The sequence below is a fragment of the Mustela lutreola genome, chromosome 7 (assembly GCF_030435805.1).
Source record: "Mustela lutreola isolate mMusLut2 chromosome 7, mMusLut2.pri, whole genome shotgun sequence".
NCBI classification, from domain to species: Eukaryota; Metazoa; Chordata; class Mammalia; order Carnivora; family Mustelidae; genus Mustela; species Mustela lutreola.
This window is the reverse complement of record NC_081296.1, coordinates 63,947,779-63,969,047: the sequence shown is the minus strand read 5'-3', so window position 1 is coordinate 63,969,047 and position 21,269 is coordinate 63,947,779.

Genomic DNA, 21,269 nt, shown 5'->3' with positions numbered 1-21,269 from the left:
CCAGCAACCCTCCGTTTGTTCTCTATAGTTAAGAGTCTGTTTCTCGGTTTACCTCTCTCTCCCCACCACGGTATTCATCTGTTTTGTTTCTTATAATACCAAATTAGAGTAGAATTAAGAAAATTAAAGAGAATAATTACCAAAAGTCTTCAAATACACTTTGTCAGAGCCAGCCTCCATAGTTGGGACATCCAGTTGTATTCACTGTGGAGCCGTGTTTCTTAGAGAAAATGCACTGAAATTTTATGGGGCATTTGAGTTGGCAAAAACATTCAGTGCATCATACCACCATCTCGTGGGGGCCCACTTTGTATCAGACACTGCGATCAGTATGATATGTAGGTGATACAGAGATTCAAAACAATGTTAATAGAAATAGCAGCCAGAATTCATTGGGCATTTCCTATTTCATATGCACCATGCTAAGTTATTTATTCATTAATACATGCTTAGTGAGGGGCGTCTGGGTGGCTCAGTCGTTAAGTGTCTGCCTTCGACTCGGGTCATGATCCTAGGGTCCTGGGATCGAGCCCTGCATCAGGCTCCCTGCTCTGCGGGAAGCCTGCTTCTCCCTCTCCCACTCCACCTACCTCTCTCATCGTCTCTCTCTCTCTGTGTGTCAAATAAATAAATAAAAAACAATCTTAAAAAAAACATGCTTAGTGAGACAGATCTTATTCTGGTTTCAGGTAGGATAGAGCGATGAATGGAACAGACAGGAGCTAAGTAAGGGTTAAGAATTATCAATAGCCTCTATTGTACAGATTTAAAAAATTGAGCCTCAGAAGTATTTAAGAAACTTATCCAGCATTAGAAGGCAAAGAAGTAATGAAGCTGAGAGTTAACTTCTCTATTAACTTTAAAACATGCTGTCATGCTGTGTACAGTGTGAGCTTACTACTGTTCTAGCATAGAGGATTTTTCATACTATTTGGGTAAGAGAAACTTAAGATTAGTACTTGCCCAAACTTAACTCCTGAAACAAATTCTTATAAAATGAACTTGCAGGGGCTTATCAAAAATGACTATTTTAGTTATTAAATCAAAGATTTAAAATCTGGGGGGAAAAAAACTGTACTCTACTGGGTGGTGACATTTAGAACAACCATTCCTTCATGAGGAAACTCTAATACAACTTACATTTATAGATTTTCATAGAAGGCCATCATTAATGGAGGTAAGAACGGGTAAGAATAGACATCTTAGTTTCAAGCCATAGTTCTGACATTAACTTGCTATTCTAATTTTTCAGCAAAATTTAATGAGTACCTATTAAACATAAATGTTGGGGATACAATGGTAGAAAAGAAATATCCTTGACTTTGTATAGCATATAATCTAATCATGGCAATAGACGTTACATATATACTTGAAAAATGAGAATTGTGAAGAACAGGATTTTTTTTTTTCTTAAGATTTTATTTGGCAGAGAGAGAGAGAGAGAGAGAGAGAGCACAAGCAGGGGGAGCAGCAGGCTGAGAGAGAGGGAGAATCAGGCTCCCCACTGAGCAGGGAGCCAGACGCAGGGCTCGATCCCAGGAGTCTGGTGTTATGACCTGAGTTGAAGGCAGATACTTAACGACTGAGCCACCCAGGAATCTCTAGCACAGGGTGTTTTAAAGAAAGATTGCCTTGAGGGATTCATTGAGAAACCAAATTTGGACTGAGGCTTCAGGGGAAGACCACTTGGAGGAAATGAATATTAAGCTGAATCCTAAGGGACCAGTAGGATTGACACAGGTGAAGAGTGACAGGAAGAGCCTTCTAGGAAGACACCAAATACTTGGGACTGGGAAGGCCCAGTGTGACCAGGGTCAAGGTGAGTGGGGTTGGAGTGGGATGAGAGGTAAGTAACACTGAAGAGCTAGACAGAATCAAATCGTGAAGTCCTTGTTGAAAAGTTTACATTCAGATCATTGGAAGACATGGACAAAAATCCAATTTTGTGGCCTTCTAGCTCCTGTCATCAGTAAAGTGAGATCGAGAGGTTAGATGGATATGTGATCCCTGCCAGCCACTACATTCTGTAAGATTACTTTATTCAACTAAATTCAACCGTCTGTGATCAGCTATCATATGCCAGGTCCTGTGCTGAGGATCCTAAGATGGGTATTACAAGGTGATAATCCGTGGAGTCTATTTCCAAGTTGCTTGGAATCCATGGAGGAAAAAGAAAAATAGAGGAGAACATGTAGCTATAACACTGTGTAACAAATGGTATCCCAGGGGAATGCACATTGCATAAGAGCATAGTAGAAGGAATACCTGTACTATTTAGATCAATTGCTTATAAAATCTTACACAAAAGAACTATTTTAGGATTTCATATGATTGACATAACTTGACTAAGAATCTCTCCGTAAAGTTTTCTTGTGGGAACATCATTTTGTCTTCATGCTTCACATTCCTATCCATTCATTTGGATTTAATTGTTGCCATCAGAAGCCTCTTGTTAAAGTGTAAACGTAACACATGGCTGTGATAAACATTAACTCAGAAAAATTGTTTTCAATTTGTGGGTCAATTCAAATAATTTGGAAGTAGCTCCTTGGAATGTTATTTCAGGAAGGCATCTGGAGCCTCATGCAAACTTAATAAAGGAACCGTAAGATCAGCTCCCATGTTTAGAGGGGTAGGGATGGAAAGGACCATGTATTTGCCATCTTTGCCATCTCTGCTAAACTCACTGTTTAGGCTTTTTTTTTTTTTTTTTACTTTTTACTTACATAGTTAAATTCTGCCAGAGAAAAGGCTTTCAAAGAATGAAAGACAGAGTGGATTTGTGTGAATAGGGTGCTGCCAGGGGAAAACCCAGATCACCACTGGGTGTCACGGCGGAAGCCTGGGCAGCCAGAGTCCTAGCACACATGGGGTGTGTAAGGTTGAGAAGGATGAGGGCTGAGGAAATGGTTTACAGGAAATTTTAAAAATCATGCTTTGCTTTCTGCATCACCCTCTGCCAAAGTTGTACACATAGAAAACAAGGCTGTGCCACCTAAAATGAAATTAAATATTTCTGATACTACCAGAAAGGTACCGTTGACATTGTAGGCAGTTTTGTTCTGATTGCATTTCTGCATCCTGTGTAGAAAGCACACAAAAGTTGCCACTGAGTTAAGGAAACCTGAGGAAATGGGGCCATGGTGAATGATACCCGGAAGCCCAAAGCAATGTTTTCAGAATTTGATTGCTTCAATAAGAGATGAGCTGTCCGAGGAATAACTGATATGTCTGACACCTTCCCCTGTTGCACATGTTAATTTCATGTGTGATATTGTTTTGCACAAAATAATTACATTTGATTGATAACTTCCATGCCACATTTTAATTTAATTGGAAACAGCCCAATATACACTGAAAAGAGGAAAAAGAATGCAGAAAATATACAAGAGGAAAATATTCTCTCTCTTTATAGTTTTCAGCCAAATTAACATGCTTAAAAAGAACCCACTTCTTCCTGTTATTGGCCTATATCCTTATGTAAATAAATATGGTTTTTTATCAAATAACAATTTACCTTAGGCTTAAAGAAGAACAACTTTTCATGTAGTTCATATTAACATAAAATTATACTTTCTAACATAGTATTAAACATATTTATGGATTTTTGTAAACAGAATATTATTTCAGGTGAAATAAATCTTCGTAATTGGTAATATTAGTAAAGATAGAAAAAGGATTGGAAAAATAAAGTTGCTTGTGTTTTTAGAGCAACTTGGAAGTGTGTTTCATTTTGAAAAATAACATAACTATCTTCACTCATACTTAATTACCCTTAATTTGCTTAAATATTTTCTCTGAAAAATAACAATACAGGAGCATAAACAGCCTCATGTTCATATTCATAAGGTCATATTATAAGAAATTATTTTCTGCTTTATTGTGGATGCAACAATTAATAATATTAAACGTATTCCGACAATTTTCCTGAAACAATGAGTCACAGAAGCTTCACTTCCTGCAAAATTATTATGCAAATAGTTAAAATATTGAAATGAACCTAAGAATTGATACTCTAACAGATCAGCCCTGTTATAATTTGTTGACAATGAGTAATCTATTTGAGACAAAGTGAAAGCCGCTGTAGAGGGAAACTTAATAGAAAAATTACGCCTACGGAGCATTTAAATGTAGGTGCTGAATAAATTATCTATACATTAAAAGGTTCATATATTTCAAAGAAATGATGAAAAGTTTGAAAAAAATCTAAGAAAATTTAACAAAAAGCAATAGAATTCTAAATGTGATCACAACTACAGGAGAACTCTATTAAATGTATAACCTTGTTGCACACAAATTACTCTTTTCAGAGCCTGTTCTTTTATTGGATTGCTCTGCCATTTTATGGAATATATTTTAATGTTGTACAAAGAAAATGAATTTCACGGATTTGATTTAACAGTTTAGTTTCTCCATGTTACTATCTTCTGCGACGATGGAAGTTTGCTCTTTCATTCGGTTATCTATTCCATTATAGGTCTGACAAGCTTTCAGAGAGAGTGCGTGCGTGTGTTACAGCTTGGGGTAGAAACTATGTATTATTCAAGTAGAGGCTATCATTTTATCAGGAATGTTCAGCGCATGCTCCCTAAAATGGCATCTGATCGATGAAAGTTAGATTCAGCAAATCATTTGACCTATGGTCTGACAAATGACTAGATTAGGAAGCTTTCCAAGGCTTGTGGAATACTGCAGACTGGACCGAGAGCTGAAACTATCTTCTACTTTTTAAATTATCTTCACTGATTCTGCTTCTCTTGAAATTTGGTTTATTTTGAAGCAAACTTTTTTGGGGAGTATATGCTGTTTCTGGAAAGGAACCTTTTAAATAGTAAAAATAATGTGATGATATAAATACATTAATAGGAACAGCCATCATATCTACATTTTAGGAATCCAGTGTTTATGATTATTGTGGCTATTATTATTATTATTACTACTTTAGAGGAATGCATAATATTATTAGGCCACTGAATTCAAAAGACTGCACGTGATTTGCCTTGGCCCTTTAATCTTGGGGCAAGTTTACACTAGCAAAACATGGCCTAGATAAAGTGGATTTTGGCACTAAATAGCAGTGTTCCATAGCCAGCCCTCTTCTTATCTTCGGACTCCACTGGAAAGAAGACCAAAGTCAAAAATTAATTGGAAAATATAGGGCAAAGGCAACTGACAGTTTGTCTTCATGTTCATTTGCAACTCTACCTCACTTTTTGGAACTTACCTTAGGTAAGTTCCAAAAAGTGTATTGCCCTTCCACCTCAAACATACCCATAATCGTGTCTGTATTCAGCTTTGGCATCCTTTAGGAAAAATCAGATGTACCCAATAAATAGACAAATAAAACCGTATGGGGTTTTTTGTGTATAAATAGACAAAAAAAAGAAAAACAAAACCGTATGGGGTGCCTGAGTGGCTCAGTGGTTTAAAAGCTCTGCCTTGGACTCAGGTCATGATCCCGGGGTCCTAGGATCGAGCCCTACATTGGGCTCTCTCCTCAGCAGGATGTCTGCTTCCTCCTCTGTCTCTGCCAGTCTCTCCGCTCACTTATAATCTCTGTCCGTCAAGTAAATAAATAAAATCTTAAAAAAAAAAAAAAAAGTACTGTATCAACTGCTGCATTTAGTGAACCAGAAGAGATCCTACAGACCATCAAGTCTAAAACCCTCATTTCACCCATGAGGAAACCAGGATGCAGAAATTATTAATGAGTTTACCCAATGTCACAGAGCTGGCTAATAGCAAAATCAAAATCAAATCTAGCACTTTACCAGTGGTTCCATTCCATTTTGAAAGGTCACCAGGAAGAGATAGCTGTGTGACAAGAAGACTAGAGGGTTACTTAAAAGACGGTCTTTGATTTGCAATCCGGATCCAGTTAGAATTTAGAAAAAGATGTATTGGAATAGAAAAGTAGTTGTAAAGTTTTACACTTCTTTTCTGCTTAATCCTCACCATTCTCTCACAGAGACGGGTGAATGACAAGACTCAGTTTCCTTCCTTGCATTGCAAATGATTTATAAGCTGTCTGACAGAGAGTATCAATAATAATCTAAGAATTGTCCTATCTATTTAATAAATCAATTAGTCCAAAATATATTCTAAAAATATATTCTAAAATATATATTCTAAAAAAGAAAGAACTTTCGTGAAACTAAAACTTTGAATAGCGATTATGTTCTGCTTTAGCCACAGCTGCTTTTGACCCTAACAGTGTTATCCCTGGACAGACCAGCCATGTGAGATACCAAAGGAACAAATTATTTTCCTAATTACAGAGAAAATGGAAAGGAGAGCTGAAACTGAATCATTTATCTTCGAACCCAGAAGCTGGTGGGGGGAAAATACGGAAGTAAAAAAAAAAAAAGATTGCCTCAGTTCATGAAACCTGGCTGCAAGTAGATCCTGAAGATAAACAGGAGTTTAAGAAAAGCCTGCCTGCAGAATCGTGAGGAGGACCTGTGTGTAAGATATGCAGGAGAAGGAGTGTTGAGCACAGCCTTAGCTGAAAATGATAGTTAAAAAGTTTTGAATTATAAGGAGATGCCATTTTTAAAATTATTTTTTAATTAATTTATTTTTTTGACAGACAGAGATCACAGGTAGGCAGAGAGGCAGGCGGGGGGGTGAGGGGATCAGGCTCCCTGCTGAGCAGAGATTTCCCAGGACCCTGGGATCCTGACCTGAGCTGAAGGCAGAGGCTTTAACCCACTGAGCCACCCAGGGACCCCGTAAGGAGATATCTTAAAGTACAAAAATATATTTGCCATGCAAAGAAGTAGGAAAAACACAGGAAAACGAAAGACTTTATTAGGTTCACACATGACTAATTTTAAGGACAATCATCTAATTATTTAAAGTTCAAATTAATTATACTTGGCTTCTGAAAGAAGTAAGAATGGTTAAGTTCTGATTGTTAACAGGTTAACACCTATGAGATTAGTGTATCTGTTTGGGACCTTATATGCCTGTGGTGATACTGAGTAACGTTACTATTGGTAAACCCAGATTGATTCAGGTTTTTATCTGGCAACCATGCATATCATACAATTTTAGTTTTATTATTTTTACTTATGCAACTGTAATGAAACCTGGGGAAAATATGGAAGCTATTTCAGGCATGAAGCAGACATTTTATGAAGATTTTTGAAGGAGGGGAAAAAAAGAAGAATGTATTTCTAATCCATGCGTTTCAAAGCTGCCACTATGGTATTCTGAATTGTCTTATAATTAATTCTCTCTGTTTCATATGATTCTGAGACTAGTCATTTGGAGAAAATATGTAGAACTCGTTGTCTGGCCTTTCTGAATCTATTTTTCACAGTTGCAAAGTACTGGTCAAACAAATTAAATTACTGCAGCAGTATGTAACTAATTTTATGTAAATTAAGGTGTTAATGTTCTGAATCACATTCCTGAAAATGGTCTGTTTTCTCTTGCAGCTTTTCTTCATTAATGATGCTATGAATAGTCAAATCGAAAAATTAATTCCTACAAGACTAAGTGGATAAATTGTCACCCTTTGACCCCTCAAAGAATTAGATCTAAATATAGTTTTATGGTCAGCTCAGTCTACACTTGTCAGTAGCCCAACCAAGGAAATCAACATTTTAAACTTAATGCAACTAGGAGTGAGATTATGTGAAATAAATTCCATCTAGTTTATATAGAGGGAAATCTTTTACAGCTAATGGTCAAATTGTGTGATGCAGAATTAGTGTCAAGATTGGAGCTTTATGGGCAGTCTTTCTGCTCCTCGTGAAAGTTACCATCATACTCCCACATCTCTTCTCTGTTTAAACTTCACAATCTCCACTTCAAAAATGATCCATATGAAGTCATAGCGTATCAGTTAAATAAAATATTTATAATTGGAAATACCTAAGAGAAATTGAAGTCAGAAGAGTAAGTTCAACATCTATTGAAATACTTGCCAAAGCATACAACGAAAATCAAGAGGTTTTCTAATTACTTGGCAAACTCACATAACCCATTGATTGAATTAAAACTGTTTAGTAGAGGCAAACAGCTAAATTATTTATCTGTTGGGATTTTTATCTAGGATAATAAATGTTTGCCTGCTTCCTGAAGTGAAGTGCATATAGATAACAATGCAGCACAGAGTTCCAGAAAGGTAACTGCTTCATAAGTATTGTTTCTATGATAAATGGCAGCTCGAGTTTCACAAGAAATGGCTTTTTGAAGTTAAGTCACCATAATTGGAACCAAACTACTACCTTCCCAGATGCCAAAAGATGCTTCTGAATTAAAAACAAACAAAACAAACAAACAAAAACTAATATATTTTTATGTCTCTTTGCACAGTGTTTCCTAACAACGCTTTTGTCATTCTTTTTCGATCTTCCAACAGATAAATGATCTATATAGATATCCCAAGCCTACCAGTCATGCATTCAGATAGAATGAAAACTGGTCTCTTATTTTCCATTCTCATTTTGATCTTTAAGTCCATTCCTAAACTTACGAATTTAATAATGGATAGCAAACAGCGTACTACCAATTTTAAAAAAGCCTCTCAAAAACAAAACACAGATCTTCCTTAACAACCAGTTAATACATCGAGTCCCAAACTGCGATCCTACTCAGGCATCAATAGCTAAAGTGCTTACTGCCATTAACAAACGTTCCATGTTGCAGGAGTGCCAGATCAAAGGTAGCTGAAGAACTACAGTGAATTGAGAGATAACTGAAGGGAGAAAACAGGGATGTCTGCAAACCCAGCTGATTGGGTAATTTTGCATTTAGCACAGTCTGGAGAGCCAGACTTAGTCTCTCTCCTCAGCCCAGGATAAACCCAACTTGAGAAAAGAAGCAGGTGGAACCACTAGCCCAGTTTTGGGGGTATCCATGGAATAATGCCCTTGAGAAGAGAAAGCATGAGAGTTGTCAGAATTAAAAAGGGAACAATGTGGAATCAAGGTTGTATTATTTTTTAGCTAGGTAATTCATGCCTATTTAATAACCTGTGAGCATCAGCCTATGTTATCCCAAACACTCACTTAAAAATTTAAAAATAATTAAAGTCCTCCAAATGAAATAAATCATAGTGAACTGTCCAACTTCCTATTGCTTTATTACAAGATTCCTGGAATTTTTTCAAAGCCAGCTGCATCGGGCTTGGAGGGACATCAGAGGAACTCACCCAATAGAGCTACACAGAAAGGCAGTCAGTTCCCAGCTCACAAACCAGGCCTGGCTTCTGACTGTAAATCTCTAAGCACTTTTCATACATTAAGTATAATACCCTGTGAGACAAGTCGGTTGAAGACTTTTAAAAATATATATATTTAATTCTTTTAAATCAATAGTGCCTTTCCAGCACTCAGTATTAATATACCTTATGCTTCCATAACACCTTTTTTAAAATAATATTTTCAAAATACATTAATTCATCCTTTGACCCATGGGAAGTAGTTATGGTTATATATCTTTATACATCTCACATTGCCTGGCTTAATGCCTTGATTAGAAGCCTCGTTTTCTGGTGACAGACACTGGACACAAAATCAAAAGTGGCCACATCAAGTCCTAGCACCAAGCCATACTAGTATAACTCTGGGAAAATCATTTTACCTCCATGAGCCTATTTACCCATCTTAGAGCTCTGAGGAATTAAATGAAAAATAAATATGAAAGTAATTTTAATTATTAATGAATTAGTAAAATTAATTCATTTATCTGTCCAAAAACTATTAGAGTACTAATGTGTGCCAGCCATGTGCTGGGTGCTGGGGCCACATCATAAACAAGTGTTGATCCCTCCTTCTAAGGAACTCATGGTCTAGCTGAGCGCACAAGTAGTAATAGGCATGATGATGGTTATGGAAAAAAGTCCAGTCCATGGGACCAGGGAACAAGCTCAACAAAAGTGAAAATCAGCTATGGTGGCTACTCAAATGCAGGTGAATAAATAAATGATAAGCCTAGGTCAAGAGAAAAACCTATTTTGTTTTTAATCCAAGCAGAAACATATTGAAAGAATTGAGAACCCAGAAATTTAAATTTGTTGCCTGATATTTTTATCCGATAGGTCGTGGGTTCTGCAAATTTGGTAACCTGGTGGGTGGAAATAAAGAAAGAGGTATCTGTTTGTAATGTAGCTCGTGGGTGCTGTCTACTTTTCAAGTAGATAGTTAACCCCATTATATTGGAGCATTGTTGTAATATGCAGAGTCAGTGCCCTTGAACTGCTCTTGTAATAAGTAAGACTCTCTTCTAACAATGTCTGTTTAGTACTTCACTTAAATTAGGCACTCTGTTTTTTTTACAGTATATCATATGGGTTTATTTTTATTTTTTTAATTTAAATTCAATTAGCCAAACATAAGCACTCTACTTTAAATGGAGGCCCAGTTCATCCTGAAAACTTCATTGTAAAGTACTTTGTTGTAGCAAAGTCAAAATATATTAACTGAACAAAAAAATCGTAGCAACTTGTGCAAGTACCGAGATGGAAGAGAAAAGAGGAAATCAAGGATCATTGAGTCCCTCCTATGCTCCGGACATGGTGAGGGTATGTTTTCACACGTATTACTTGCCATAATCCTGTTTAAAATGTGAGTTTCTCAGCCAGGTAATCAAAGTTAACATCAACAGTGGTTAAGTCTTGTCAGTAGCATGTACCCTTGAAATGATGGGATGAGGTTGGCTCTTTACCACTGTCGTCCTCTTTCTAAAAACAAATAACACAAACAAACAAAAAAACCCCACAGTTCTAAGAAGGCCAGCAGATAAATTTCAGTAGAGGGGCATTCTACGAAATATCTGACCAGTATACCTCAAAACTGTCAAGGTCATAATAAACAAGAAATGTCTGAGAGGCGCTCCTGGGTGGCTCAGTGGGTTAAAGCCTCTGCCTTTGGCTCAGGTCGTGATCCCAGGGTCTTGGGATGGAGCCACATCAGGCTCTCTGCTCAACAGGGAGCCTGCTTCCTCCTTTCTCTCTGCCTGCTTCTCTTGACTACTTATGATCTCTGTCTGTCAAATAAATAAATAAAATCTTAAAAAAAAAAAAAAAAGAAAGAAATGTCTGAGAAGCTGTCACAGTCAAAAGGAACCTAAGGAAACATGAGGACTATAAGTAGTGGGGTGTCCTGGATGTGATCCTGGGACACACTGGATTCAGACTAAGGAAATCTGAATAAAGAGTGGACTCTAGTTAATAATAACATACTGGTATTGGTTCATTAATTGTGACAATATACTGTACTAATATAAGATGTTAATAATAGGGGAATTTAGGTTTAGATTATAAGAGAACTCCATACTGCCTTTGTAATTTCCCTATAAGTAAAAAATTGTTCTAAAATATAAATTTTTTCTAAAAACTGTAGGTTTTATTAATCTTGTTTTACAAATGAGGAAAATTTAAGTAATTTCTCTAACATTGCATGGATAATACGCCATTAATTTGAACCTACATCTGCCTAAATCCAAATCCCACACTCTGACCGAAGTACCATGCCACCTCTCCAAGGAATCCAGTTTTGGATCAAGGAAGCATCATTTATAATACCTTATACCATGTTTTATTATTTTCAGACTTTTAGCACTAGGAACGATATAAAAAACATTAGAAAAAGAATCCTTGTAACTAGTTAGCCAAATGTCATGCATCTCTAAGAGCTTACTGGCCATTTCCTTAAAAGAAAGCCTTTATCTGTGATAATAAACATGGTGTTTTCAGCAGGTATTTAACCATAAGTGCACACACCTCCACGTCCTACAGAGAATACGCACATACACATGTGCACAAGAGAATAAATAGCTAACTAAATGCATGATGTTTAAGTTATTGTTAATTCCTGGAAATTATTTTTTTCCCCCAATTCACATAGCAAACCAGAGAGAGTCACTTATTTGCCAGGTTCTGCTTACTTTATATTGTTGGTATAGTCAAATAATATACAAGCTCCTTATTCTCTCATTGTTTAAGCAAGATATATTCAAAATCAATACAAATTCACTGTACCCGTACACCACCCATTCATACTTCCGTTTCCAAATGAACCTAAATACCATGCAATGTTCTCAAATTTAAACATCATCATAGGAGATTCAGGTGATGTTACAGACCTGTGTTATGGGAGGACCTAGCAGACCATAAGAGGCATCTCAGCAAAGGAGACAGCAGGAAGAAGAGCCCAGAAACACGAGGGGGGAGTCTGTAAAGGAATCAGCAACTAGGTGGTAGATTATTTTAAATGTTGAGATGTCTTAGAACTCTTAGAAACCAAAGGGCATTGCAGTCAGTCTTATAACCTGAGTATTTTTGCTTCTTCAGGGAAGATAATACATCTTGTATTTTAAACTGATATGTATCCATTTATTTAATAATTCTAAATCTTTGAGCATGTTTACCTTCTTCATGAAGATGTCTGCTAACTTGGAAAAAACAGTTGTAACAAAATATATTGGTACTTTCCATGAAATTGAGTTTAGTCCAAAGGTGGTTAAGAGTTCATGCCCATGCTTGAATAAGTCTAGGGAATTGGTAATCGTATCAACATTTTATTTTTTAATTGTGATGATGAGTAATGAATTGTCAACCCTGCAAACTTTATAGTAGCTAAAGGACCATCAATATTGCCGGATGCAAAGTTAAACCAACTTTTACAGATGAGAGATGCCTTTAGAATGGCTATGATGAAATGTATTCCACCAGATGAATTTCTGTGATACGATTGCAAAATGAACCTCTCTCTCTCTCTCTATCCCTCTCTCTCTTTTTAAACAGGCAAGGAAAGGGGCAGTCAGTCTGAGATTTACACCTGATTTGTGTTATAGTAATCTTTGAAATTAAGAAGTGTATCCTTGCATTTCATTAAATTCTGGCTAATGAGATAACTGTCTTCCCAAGGAGGGAATGATAAAGTACTAAGGCCATAAAGCATAAATTAATACTGCAAGGTTAAACACTGGAACTAACTCATGTTTCAACAAAAGCCCCTACCAGCAGTTAAATTAACTGACATAAATACCATAAAATCTGTCTTTATTTTAGTTTCAGATGATGCTTCTTTTTACACCCCTGCTTTCAGTTTGTATAACTCATTTTTGCACATTATTGCATGCACCATTTGCCATTTAAAGAATCAGCTACAACGGGGAAAAGATTTAAGGAATCAAATACTCCGAGAGGAAAAAGAAACTCGTGGGTCTAGGGGATATCATATTGAAGATTGTTAGGGCCATTAAAAAAATACTACAATAGACAACAGTAGTTCAAAGAAACAGTTAATTATGAGACAACCGGCCCAAAGAAATCTACTTTTTAAGCTTTTGATAGACATTTTGAAAAAAAAAAATGCTGAAGAAAACCTGTGGTGATAATAGGTTTGATATATATTCTGGCAAAAATTATATCACATTAATGAGGTGGCTTAAAGGGCTCATGCATTTTGTAGGAGGCATTTCAATGTATTAGTATAATTAGCAGTGATGAGAAAACTGTTTGGAACTGAATTACCTCTCACGAGTTCATTTGAGCTATATGAAATTACACCATGCAAGAAGGAAAATTATGGAGCCATCCAGAGAGAGTTCATGCCTGATTTGATCATAGCCACTAATTGGATGATCATTTTCGTAAAGCTTTTCAAATGGTTGACAGTTTCTGCCTCTCATTTTTTTTTTTTTTTTAATGGATAAGCTCTTTATTTCTTGTACCAAGCAACCAAACATAGGTTTGTTAGAGATTTGGGTGTTTCTACAGGGACCTTACAGGTGTAATTGTCACAATCTGAGCAACCTTTGTCCCTTAATTAGCTGCTTTTGGGGAACCCCTAATGAGAGTTGCTGTTCTTATTAATAATCTTAGAGAATACCTGATGAGTGAAGCTCTCCAAGCCTGATGTATATCAGCAGCCACCATATGACAGCAATTTAATGGAGTTAGAATCTGACCCGATTGGGATGGATACGGAAGCATTTGGGTTGTACTGCTTTTGATTCTTCTGTGTGTGTGTGTGTGTGCACACGCACGCGTGCGCCTGTGTGTTAATATGAAGGGGGTCCTCTGGTAAAGGACAACAGAAAAGTGAAATGTAGGGGGTAGAGAAAAGAATTTTATTTATGGATCTGCCTTACAAACTCTATTTACAAGATAGCCAATAGCCAATTATCAGAGGGTAATTAAAATCGTGAAATTACTTTCTTTGTATGAAGTATTTCATATGAACTGCCTAAACAGCAAAGTCTTAGCAGTTGAGGGATAACTAAATATCATACTTATTTTCTGCTTTTTTACTTATCTTCTCATACCTCCTTCTTGAAACATCATTTTCATTTTAGCCACACAAGATTTCCAAACAAGATTCAGTCATGTGGAGTTCAATTTTTTTAACTGTGCTTTTTCCAAATAACCTATGTGACCTAGCAAATCGGAAAATAAAGTCATTATGAAAAATGCCACTTGATTTGTTGCTGAAAAGAAAGATACATTAGGTTATGGATTTTTTAATTTGATTGATAAATTCTAGTATTATCAAGAAGAGTCAGCTGACATACAAAGCAGTATTGGTTTTTTGTGTACATATATGTGTGTGCCTGTGTATACATATGTATGCACATGTTCAGAGTAGAGTGTTGTTTTTCTCCTGGCCAGTTATTGCAACTACTGTCTTTATTTGGAAGGCTCACCCTATCTGTAGCTAATAGATGCCACAGGACACTTGCTCATAAACACTACTTTTGGCAATGTTCACTATAGATATATCATCCACAAATCAGAAAGTAAAATATTAATAATCTCAAAGTTTTAATAGTCTTCTGCTCCCCACCATCCGGGCCTTTCTGTGCTTCTGATTTCTGAAAGTATACAAAGAAGGTGCTAAATTTGGCCACTTGGAAAGTTGAAACCAAACACCCTTTTAGTAGGAGCAGAATTTTTTATATGTTTGCCACACTGAGGGAGCATAATTTTAAGTCATTTGAAATTGAAATTTCAAGAAATCAGAACTTAGAGGTACTGTTATTTTTAGGTAAGTTAGTTGAATTATTTCAGAAAGCAAACAGGTTCTTTAGTAATAAGTAAATCCCATTATAACTTTTTTTTTTTCAGTGCTAGAAGGGGTCATAGAGATTGGTGAACAAATTTTTGGATTTACATACAAGACATATTTGTAACATGTACAGCCTTTTCCCCCCACTGACGTGTATTGTTCAGGATACAAAAATATAAAATAACCAACAAATTTCTGAATGAAAAATTTAAAGGTCATTTAAAAAATTAGTAGGGTGACTCAGTGAATTAAAGCCTCTGCCTTCAGTTCAGGTGGTGATCCCAGGGTACTGGGATCGAGCCCCACATTGGGCTCTCTGCTCAGCAGGGAGCCTGCTTCCTCCTCTCTCTCTGCCGGCCTCTCTGCCTACTTGTGATTTCTGTTTGTCAAATAAATAAATAAAATATTTAAAAAATTAGTATTCTTTTTTTTATTTTTGAACCCTGGCTGTTATACGCAAATAATGAAAGCATGGGACACTACATCAAATAAAAAAAAATTTTTTTGAAATTAGTATTCTAATGGCTCTCCCTGAAGTCTTTTTGTTGGCTTTCTGGAAATTCTTCTATCCTTTTCTGGAAATTCTTCTGTACTGATTCCCCATGGAAATCTAATCTACACTTTTGCTTATTTTCACATCAATTAATTGCTCTTTTAAACTGGAATTTGTTTACCCCTGAGTTACCTATGTTAGTTCCTCTCCTTTTTACATTGCTTTTTTCACAAGAAAATTGAAGTCAGTTTTCTGAGTCCTTGCCCTCATATTTGATTGATAGTTCACCTGAATATGGAATTTGAGGTATAAAATCATTTTGCTTCAGAATTTGGAATGCAATGCTGAATTATCTTCTGCAATTTAGTGTTGCTCATGAGAAGTCTGGTGCTAGTTTGATTCTTATTCCTTTATAAGCTATGGCTTTTCCCCCAAGAGTATGAAGAGACACTATGACATATAATATTTCCCACTCAAATCTGTAGCTTTACTTTGCAGAGTAGAAATCAGATACTGGTCAGATTTTTATATTTTGGTAGAAAATTTATTCATTCTGCCTATAGACTTGCAGGGATTTTTAAAAAATCTCTGTGTTCAATAAATATATTTATTAATTATTATTTTCATTATATTATATTATTAATATATTATAAATAAATATTACTACTTAAATATATTTATGTGTGGATATTACTACATCGATTATTTCTGGGACATGAGTTGTTTATATATGACTATAAAAATAATGTATTTAAATATTTAACTACAGGAAATTTTCTTCAGTATTATCTTTGATTATTGTTGTTACTCTCATTGTTTTGTTTCCTCTTCTGGAACACCGGAGCACTGAACTCCCCCTTGCCTATCTCTCACTTGCATTGTTTTCTTCCTAGTAACTGTTTTCATCTCTTTGTTCTTCTGCAACTTGGGAAAGAATCTCAGGGTTTTCTTTTTTTTTCTTTCCCCCACATTGCTAAATTGGGCTTCAATAGCAATATTCCAGTTTGCTCTTTATTAACTGCAGAACAGACTTAAATTTTTCTATTGCATGTTTTTTCCCACTTAGGTCTTTTCACTTTTCTCACTTCTTGTTTTATTTTTTTGCTTTGTATATCAGATTCTTTTCTCCTTATGATGTTCTGTTTCTGTTTTATAGGGAACAAAAATTCTTTAATTATATTGAGAATGTCAGAATAGTTAAGTATTTTCCTTGGTTTCCTAAAAACTAGTATTTTCAGTATTCAATGATTTAATCTCTCTTCACTGTTCTCTCACAATTCCTAAACTGGATTTTTTTCTTCAAATCAGTTGGAAACAATCTCAGCTTCCTACTACCCAACAAAAAAATGTACAAGGATCTGCAGCTGTTCCTTCTACATCACTACTATTAATTTTTTGAAATATCCATCCCATTCTATAAGGTACAACTCTGCACCTGTACTCCAGACGCCATTTCCTGTCAGCACCTCAGAGACTTGCATAACGGATTATGCTCCCTCTCTCTACTATATCCCAGCAAATCTCCTACCTAGAGCCAACATCTCTCATGTGTTGATGCTTCTCTTCTGTCATCTTCACAGACTTTTTTTACAAGCATTGTCTATCTTCCTAGTCTGCACTTCCTCTGCTACCACTGGGTCCTTAGTCTGTCTCAGGCAGGCTACTGCCTCATATATCCACCAAAATCACGCTCATCCAAGAGAGTAACAATCTCTGTGCTTCTAGTTTCAACAGCTGTTTTTCACGCCACATCTTACTTGACTTCTCAGCAAAATTTGAAATATATTGGCTACTCTCTTTTTTTGAAACACTTTTTGCCTATGCCAGAGAATTATGCACATTTCTTCTTCATCTTTTCATCTATTTAGGTCTTTGCTATTTATATTATTGATTTCTGTAAGCTTTATATATTAAAGGTATTAGCATTTTGTCTGTGACAGAAGGCATTTTAGGAAAGAGATATAGAAGGTCACTTAAGTCAATATAATATGGGCACTTATATAACAAACTCAAAAGGAAGATCCTGAAGGACAATTTTCAATAAAATAACATTTCTTTCCATTTCAAAAGTATATAGTTCTCTGAACTTCGTGGTCCTACAAATTAAATCAAATGAACTATACGCACAGATACTAATTTTTAGTATTTCCTCTTGGGAAGATACACCACTATTTGGCTATTTATCATTTTATCATACTAATTATACTAGAAAATGTCCTTAACCATGTGCCTTTTTTTAAAGAAAGAAGATGAAGAAAATATTTGGGAAATGTAACCAATTAATGGGAAATACTAATAAGTTTCCATATTGTTGTAATGGTACTGTCATTCAGTTGTAGGGACAGAAGACAATAGGGGAATCAAGTCAAGGTTTTGGGGAAGATGAATAAAGGAGATTAATATTGGGTAGCCAATCAGCTGTCTCTGCTCTAAGAGTGATACATGAAACTACCTATTCATTAGCACTGGTTTCCTGTTTGTGAAGTAGAAAAAGTTTGCATTCGGGCCCTCAGACTCCATGCAACTCTACTAAACTAACAAATTTTTCTGTGGCTCACTACTTTAGATAAGTCTTTATTTTCATTTAATAGGGATCAAAGCCTTCATACGTTCTTCCTGCATTCTCTGAGATAAGCATAAACAACCTAAGAGACCACAGGATTATAGAATAATTTTATTGATTCTCTTTTCCTTTCATAGTCCTCTTAGCTAAAATAAATACTTACAAACTCATCCATAAAAATTAGTAACATCATTATAACTCACATAAAAGGGAACTATCTGTAAAGCACCATCATACAAATCATCTTCTCTTTCATGTTCATCTTGGGAAATCAATGTTGGAATCTCCATTTTAAGGATAAGACCTTCAGAGATAGTGACGTGCCAAAGGTGATACACCTTGTAAGGGGCAGATCCAAGACTTGAACAAGGTCTGTTGCCTCCAAAGATTGTGATCTTTGCATTAAAATATACGGACTCAACTGGCAGAAAGTTTAAAAAGGTAAAAATGTTATTAGAGAAATTAATGGTTATCTATTCTGTATCTTTTCTCTTTTTTGGTAACAGATCCCTCATTATTTTCAGGACAGCAATGTACACGACCCAAAGACTACCCTTCCCCTTGTCCCTTGCCCCTCAATCCTTTGGCTTGCTGCCTAAAATTCTCCGGTAGCCGGCCATCCTGATCCATAGGGTAAACTTTAGTGTACAAACCTGTGCTAACAGTGATGGATAAAAATCTTGTCATCGCACCTCTGGCCTACTTCTCTCTTGATTTATTTTATTCAGAGAATAAGTCCTTTGGTTTCAGACTAATTATTTGGAGGTTTCTATTATAGGTAACTGAAAAAAGCACAAATTCATACAGATCTATAGTACTTTATTAAATCAGAAAAAAATTCATGGATTGTAAGTGAGCAGCCCCTAAAATCATCATCTTCTACAAAATATTACCTAAGGCTAAGTGTGTTTTGGAAGAAGAAAGCAACTTTTTTTGAGTCACAAATTAATAGAATTATGGAACTGAAAGTTTATTAGGAAAAGAATTGGATGCTTTGTGGTAATTATCCAGCATAGGGAGAGTTTATATACAGCAGTTATGCTGCTGGCAGAAAGCTGGTAGGTAGATTGACAGAAGAGTTATTTCAGAGCCAGGCTGCTGTGAATGTAGAAATAGCCTCAATCAGTTCATGCTCCTGAGGACAAATGATGATTCCTTATTATGCTTGAACTATGATGAAATCAGTGAAGGCATCGTAGTAAGAAGCAAAACCATGGGGATGCTATTAAGAGTTTAGCAATTCTAGTTTGTGTGGGAATATGGATTCCACTTACCAAAAATAATAGCATATAGGGAAAGCAGAAAGAAGTTACTGTCATTGTTTTGAATTGCTCCCAAGCTATTCCATTGTGTCATGAATTTCAAGTCAAATTTCATGTTTTTCGTATTCATTTTATTAGTGTGATGTATGTGGAGTGCCACAATATTACTATAATGAAATAATATGATATTATGAATTGTCTTCCACAGATCTAAAGTAATGGTTGTAAAACACGGGGCGGAAATGCACGTCAAAGTGAGAGGTGGAGAGAGCAAGAGCGAGAGGGAGGGAAGAAGAGAGGGAGAGAGATTGCTTCCCTTCTGTTACTTTCCTGGGTAATAGTGCAGTTGAGTACCAGTGCTCCTTTGCTCATAGGCTATCAGTATTGTGTTCAATTTTAATATGTAGTAAACCCACTCAGAAATTCATCCTTTCAATGCAGCACTGTACCGGTATTACTGTTTACCCACTGGACACCTTAATCTTAGTTTGGTGGTCAGGTAAAATCCATAGAATCCAGGTATTTGTCTAGAAAGACACCCAGGAGGGTTCTTCAGTTGAAGAAAACCAAAGAATTATCTGAAAATGACTGAGTCTGAATCTACCCCGTGGAATTAGAACAACATACTTATTTCTAGACAATTAACTTCCTTATACTTACGTAGAACAAATTACAAATGGCATAAAAGGGAGTTCTCTTGGGAAATTCTACTTCATCTTCATCCAGGACCCGGTAAAACCATTTTGCCATTGGAAACGTTTCTGTATTGGTTCAGTGGGATTCTTTTTCGAGGTTCGACTGACAATAGGTTTGCTTGTCCCTGCATTACATGCATGTGATACAATGAATGAAATCTAAGGTCTTGAAATATGGTTAGGAATTGGAGAGACTGGAGATAAAGAAAAGGTATTCCAAGTACTACGAACATCTTAAGCAAACTCACATAGCTATAAGTGAGAGCGGCATGATTATTGCATGGGGTGCTAACTACCCAGCCTGGAATACATGCTCCTTTTACGTGACTGTGGTAGCAAAGTTTGGGCAGGTGGGGCGAGAGTCTTAGACAGACCTTGTATTCCAAGAACCTTTCTAGGTGTTAGAGAAAAGGGCCTTATGACCTCAACAATGGTATTTTTCAAATGCTATCTCACTTGTGCAGAGGTTGGAGGGAAATGAAGAACACGGTTTAAAGGGACGTTTCAGCCAAGAGGGTTTAGCTGTAATTCAAATATAATTAAGAAGAACTCAAACTCTGTGAGCAAAATGGGAGAGCCACAAATGTACAAAGGAAGGATTGATTCCACTTACTCACTTCACCCAATGAGAAAAGGGTATGAAATGACAAAAGTCATAGAAACTAAAAGTGGCCCTTTTGTAAGGTTATTTGGTTTATTTATTATTTCTACTCTAAGAAAGGGAGAGATAAGTTATAGTGTAGTGTAGAATCTGTATATATTTCAAACCCATAACATATGTGAATCGTACAGGGTTTGTTTTGCTTTGTCACATTGGCTAGAAAGAGAAGCATCTGTTAGATAAGACACTAATTTTTCCATCTGAAGATTTATATATATTGTGGGACTATGGGGATTTTTTAAAATATTGTGAACAACTGCAGAAGTTCGTGGTGGGTCTATATGGAAACATGAAGTCAAGCTGAGACCAAAGTCTTTATCTTCTACACCACTCATGATATACACAGAAATACTTTCATTTGAGTGACATAATTAGTGCAGAGTAGAAATTAGGTAATAATTAGAATTTATAACATTATCAGTGACCTCAGAGCACTGATTGCTAAATGAGAAAACAATCTTCTTTTATATTCTTATTCTCCTAGAAGGATAAACCAGGTGTGTGAGACATTTTGCTGACTTCTGCTTCACCAAGTCATCCCCCAAGCCCTTCACTCCTAATGGCTAAACAAT